This window comes from Tachypleus tridentatus, chromosome 9, assembly GCF_004210375.1.
Source record: "Tachypleus tridentatus isolate NWPU-2018 chromosome 9, ASM421037v1, whole genome shotgun sequence".
Lineage (NCBI taxonomy): Eukaryota > Metazoa > Arthropoda > Merostomata > Xiphosura > Limulidae > Tachypleus > Tachypleus tridentatus.
In genome coordinates, this window is record NC_134833.1 from 32828551 (window position 1) to 32834715 (window position 6165).

At 31.2% G+C, this 6165-nt stretch overlaps 1 long non-coding RNA gene across 1 annotated transcript; it reads left to right on the plus strand.

Moving 5' to 3' along the window:
- Positions 1 to 1995: 1995 nt before the first annotated feature.
- Positions 1996 to 5788, plus strand: LOC143225004 (uncharacterized). The gene is made up of 2 exons (XR_013013560.1): positions 1996 to 2543; positions 5310 to 5788. It is a non-coding gene; the product is annotated as an uncharacterized LOC143225004 (long non-coding RNA).
- The last annotated feature ends 377 nt before the right edge of the window (positions 5789 to 6165 follow it).

Here is a 6165-nt window from a genome sequence, read left to right on the forward strand (position 1 = left end):
TGAATTTCACAGCAATGCGGTGCATCTTCAATTTTTCGGTCAAAATCTCGTAACAAGATCCAACTGATATCCCACACTCTTCAGCAAACTCCCTGACAGTCAGACGTCGATTTGCCCTCACCAGGGTGTTGATTTTGTCGACAAGTGGGTAGTCAGTTGACGTGGAAGGACGTCCATCTTCAATGGACTGTCGACCATCCTTAAAACGTTCATGCCACTTGAAACATGCCGTACGCTTCATAGCAACATCACCGTAAGTCGTGTTAAGCATAGCAAAAGTTTCAGTCGCAGATTTTCCAAGTTTCACACAAAATTTCACAGCAAGTCGTTGCTCCTTCAGGTTATTCATTCTGAAATTCGCCAAACGAAAAAATCGCACTTCACTTAAAACCGCGTGGCTAATACACAAATGAAGATATCTGCAATCGGGAAATGGCGTCGTATCTGCTGATCTGTGCGAACCTAGCGACACCAAGCGGATTCCCCTGGAACCAACTGAAGCCGCGCAATTCAAACAGTCCGTGTATTTTTTGAACAGACCTCGTAAATGGACAGCACACAGTCCACTTGTTTTAAAATAATATATTTAAAATAAATCTAATCTATGGACAAATATTATTTACATTATAGGATATTGCATATGTTTCTAAAACTAAATAATTCTCTTTTTCTTCTGTTATCACAATATAATCAGTGATAAGTACATTTAGGTTACTCTGCAAGTTAATACAATTGTATATAAAGCTTTCAGTTGTTCTCTTTTCCATCAAAAGTTCACACAAGCTAGTTCAACTGCATTAAAACTTGGTTGTTGTTATTTTCTCTAATCTGTTTCTTATTGCACAATCTGCAGTAGATTAATTTATGTTACACTGTGGGTTACCACAGTTACATCAAGAACTCTATATAACTCTCCTTTAAATTGAAGTCATTGCTTGCAGGTTCAGTTACTTTAGAATGTACTTTGACAATACAAATTATTATTGTTATTTCTGTTATACTGTGAAAAGCATTTGAAAGTGTAGCCTGTTATGGCTAAGCTAACAATCACACAGTCTGACTTCACTTTTACTACCTTAACCTTTGCATTCATTTGGTTGCCTGTATACATATTTACCAACTGAAGCCTAGAATTTTCTGCAGACAATTAGGTACTATGATACAATAATATTCACTTAAGGAAATGAGAAAATACAGCAGGTTCAACTACCATAACATCAATTTATTATGCTATTGTAAAACAGTTGAACAACAGACACAACATGATTTGTACCAAGTAACATTAATTTTGTCATAACTATCACTTTTATGAAAATAATTAAGTTTAAACAGTTATAAAAACTAAATAATTATTAAATATTAAATAAATTAATAAATATTACACAACATTAAAATAGTTAAACAATTAAAAACAAAAAAATAGTGTACGTATGTTAACATTATGCATTATTTTTACATTATACATAAGTGCCAAGAACTAAGACTTGGTTACTTAAACATCTGTACTGATGGAGCCACATTAATAACAGGGAAGTATATCAAATTTACTGTATAAATTCTGTATAAAGTATAAATTCTTTGCAGTATATATAAACATGCTTTTGAGGTGTAATGCATGCCTGAAGGAATGCTGGACAATACAGTGGAAATGGCAAATTTCATAAAATCACAATCAACAAATTCCAGTTTATTTCAAGCCTTTTTGAAGAATGATCAGTGCACACAATTGTCCTTTGATCCTTACTGAAATTAGACAGCTTTCACAGGGCAAAATCCTTGTGTATTTGTCAGCCAAGAGTGGAAATCCTAGTTACTTCAACAGTCTCTTTCCACCTTATTAGATGTATGGATTTATAATCTAGCTTATGTAGCAGACATTTTTCTCAAATATCAGTAACCTAATTTATGTCTCTAAAAGCTCAGTATAACAATTTTCAACCAGCAAGATTTAGTTGGATCTATTACAAAAAGTTCTGGGATAAGTCTTTGAAAACAACCAAACTGAATCTTTCAGTACTCCATGATTTCCTGGCAGAAAATTAATTTTGAGTGGATCAGTGCACTAAAACCAACATAACTGCACATCTAAAAGGACATTGCACAACATTTAGGAAATAATTTCCAATGATGTCATGATAATGACTGGATACACAACCTCTTTCATAGTACCAATATGTCATTGCAAATATTATGTATACAATGAGACACTAACTGGAGTCTCTTGTGATTATGAACTGAAAATAAGTTTGAGAAATGTCACTGATCAATATTTGGCTCAGTTTAAGAAAATAAGTACCTTCTGCTGGCAGGAAAAGCTAATGCAGTTTCATTACTATTTTCCACAACATACTTGTGTATGATAGCATTTTCCTCATGTGTACATCTGAAAACCAAAATTAGAAGTAGACTGAATGCCAAACCAAACCTGAGACTCTCTCTCTGTCTTCATTAGTTTTGGACTTCCAAGAGATGTAATGATCAATGCAACTTCATCCATCATAGTGTGAATTATAACTTCACGACTCATCATGAGAAATGGAAAGGTGATGGGGAATATATTTTTGTTTTTAAAATTAAATAGTTTGTTGGTCTATTTAATTTAAATAAATTAAATCAAAGTGATGCAAGTTATGAAAGCAAAATCTTGGAATAGTGTTGTTTTCATAGTTTAATAATAAAAGTGTTGTAAGAAAAACTAATTTCATATCTCTAAGATTACTGTTTTTATAACTTGTACTCAAGTAAGATAGAAAATCACTGGAAAACATTAATTTTTAGGAGGGAAGGTGAAAGATTTGGCATTTTAATGTAAGGCGTTCTCAAGATATTAAAGTTTGTGAACCACTAGTATAAGAGAAACTATGCCTGAAGGAATTTTTTATATTACTTCAACAGATAACCTGTTCAGTATAGTGAATACAATGTCTTATTAATGAAATTATTAGTATGCAGAACAAAGAGTTTTAATAGTTTTCAATTTTGATTATTTCAAGATTTGGAATCTTTTTAGACGAATTGCTCAGTAATTTAAAATATGGTTTGTTGTATTACGACTACCTTTTAATAAGGTTCTTTACTCTGCACACAAATTTTTTTGATTTTGTGACTTGTATGCTTAACCCACAACTGCATAACCTGGATTTGAAATAAATTAACATGTAACTTATAAGTTGAAACTAACAATTACACCTACTAACCCACCTGTTACACTTTGTCTAAGCTTGCTTTGTTATGTACTACGACTTTCATTGTATGTATCTAATCTAAAACATCTTTGGTGTGAAAAAAAGTGCAGTTAAAAGAAGATTGAGCTGACCACTTAAAGAGATGAACTCAAAATTGCTGACCAAATTGATAGCTACACTTATAGTATTGATAAGAATCTTGTAGCAAATGTTCATTCAGTTATCCAGGTTCTAGTTTGTGTTCAATTTGGGGCATTAATAATGGGTGAAATAAAATGTGTGACATTTCTTATTGGAAATCATGACTTTTTACCGGTACATATCAAGAAACCACAGCAAGCAAGAAAGTGATACTTGATAGTTACCTACATTATTACCTGTAAGATTGCAACCTTATTATTCATAACAGACCTATACTTTATAGAACTAACCAGATCTGTTTAAAATATTAGGGTTGTTTTAGAAAGAAAATTAACTCAATAACTTCATTCCATGGTGTTACTATAAAAGTAGGTTAACAGTTTGTCATCATGCACTTGGAACAAACATACCAAACATTATTATTTACACCAGTTGTCCAAGCTAATATACAATACTACATGTTCTTTAATGAAAAGAACTTCATAACATTTAGCAAATTTGTATTTAGTAGTTGGAAAATATTAACCATCCACCTCTATGATTCTTTTGAAAACTTGAATTAGAAACTGGTAGTCTAGTTTGCCTTGCCTAACTCGTATATCTGCACATACTTTCACTGTATCATTTTGTTGCTGTAAATCAGTTGTATTGTGGCAAAGATAACAAAATTACCCACTTTTACTATAAGATGAAGCTGTAGTAAAAAGTTTAAACCAATAAGTTGGGCAAGTTTCTGCTTGCGTGTGTGTAAAAGTTTGTCAATTTAAGCAGTTTTGTTTGATAAATTTGCACATGTGACTTGTATCTAGCACAACTTTGATACTGAATTTTAAGATATAAAGATCAATCAGTGAACCAGATTTGAAAACAATCCATAAAAGTTCTGTTTTTAAAATAAATAAAACTTGTGTATGTTTAGTGTGAAGAAGAAAGGTATGAATAAATTTGATTAAAATTGGACATTTTATATCTTGTGTCTTTTGTTAATGGATTGCTTTGAAATTTAATGTTTGATAGTTTAGGTTACCACAGTCCAAGCTACAGAAAGTGAAAATCTGTATCACTCATTAATAACACAGCGTGTCCTGCAGGTTTTTCAGTCACATGATACACCGTGTCTCTTGATATTACCTTTTCTTACCTAACCCTTTGACCAATGAGTCATAAAAGTGGTTATCTTGTATGGCTACCTTGTTTACTAATTAATTAGAAAATTGGGAAATTATTTATTGAGGTGTATTATTGTAAAGCAGCAGTATATTAAATGTTAGACAGCTTTCAGCCAATGATAAAAACTTTGTTTTATATAAAATGTTCCATATTAAAGATATGAGTAAATTCCACTAATTTACCTATGAACCTATGAAGAAGCAACACGTATTTGTATGTGCAGTGTTTAACACTTGTGGTTTTAAATTAATATATTGCATCTGGATTGACTCATCAGATGGTGGTTATTTTACACTAAAGGTAAATGTTTTTTTCATTTTCCATAGACTGATTTTAAATCATTAATAAATTTACTTCTTTCATCCTTTCATTCCATTAACGTAACTTTTGGAATAAGATCTGCTTTAATAAAGTGCTTGTTGTGTTTCCCATTATGATATCCATTGCAACAAGTCTAAAGTACCTATATAGCAATCATAATTATGCCATTAGTTACCTTCATATGTGAAATATACAATATAGTTAGCACAAAAGAAACTGAGAAAAGGTACATATGATCTATGAATTCATTCTAATCTTCATTCAGTTATAATTTTTGTTGTTAAACTTTCATGAAGGCAATTGAAACCTACTTCTAAATCCATTTTATAACATCAACCATAAAATTGTGTTTGTATACTTGTTTTAATGACATTTTATCTTAAATACAACAAAATACATCTTCAAAATTCACAATTGTGATTAGAAGTTAGACCTATAGTTAATTTTTTATCTTGAATGTTGCCTTTAAAACCTTTTCTCATTCATTTACAGAATTATGCAAAAGTCATTAGACTGTTTGCTGGTGAGCCATGTTGGAAAGCCCATTTTCGACCATCTGAGGAGCATCCAACAAGACAAAAGTATAGGGAACAGTTAGAAAAAGGATTTCTTGAATGCCCTGTCTGAAAACCAATATTCATTTGAATGAAATGATGTTAAAAATAATTTCATGTATTTTAGTTTTCTTACCAAGCTTCAGTTTTATAATGAGGAAATGACTGAGTTTAAATAAACCTTTCTTTTAATCATGTTACTTGTAACACTCTAACTTGCATAATAAAAGGAATATGATAAAGAAGGAATGTTATATGTGTGCCTTGACTAACTAAACAGTTTTGGTTGGGTTTGTATGCATTTAAGTGTAATCATTGATTTGATATATTTTTTAGATATGTTTCCATCTTTTGTCTTCTATTTACATATAGTTTTGTTTCACGTTTCTTGAAATATACAAGACTGTTATCCCGTGAGTGAGTTTCCCTCTGAAATTCTTTTTCATTCACAACATTTCAATAATTATCTTCAGGTGTTTCAGGAATGGAACTTCCCAATAATCAGTGAAATAAATGATTTGCTGCCATTTATGCTAAAGCCAACATTAAATGATACTTGTTTTGTTCGAATGTCTAATCTTGTACCAAAATGATTAGCCATGTACTTTTATTAAAACACTGCATAAGATCAAACAATGTGTGCAAATCAGTATGTTCAAATTTCCCAAAGTAAATTTCAAACTCTTGATCAACCTGATTATATTACCAGAGCAAATGCTGGACCGATCAAAACATACATATCCACAAAATGTTTATTTCTCTGGATTTTGATAATTTCTCTTAGATTTGTTTTT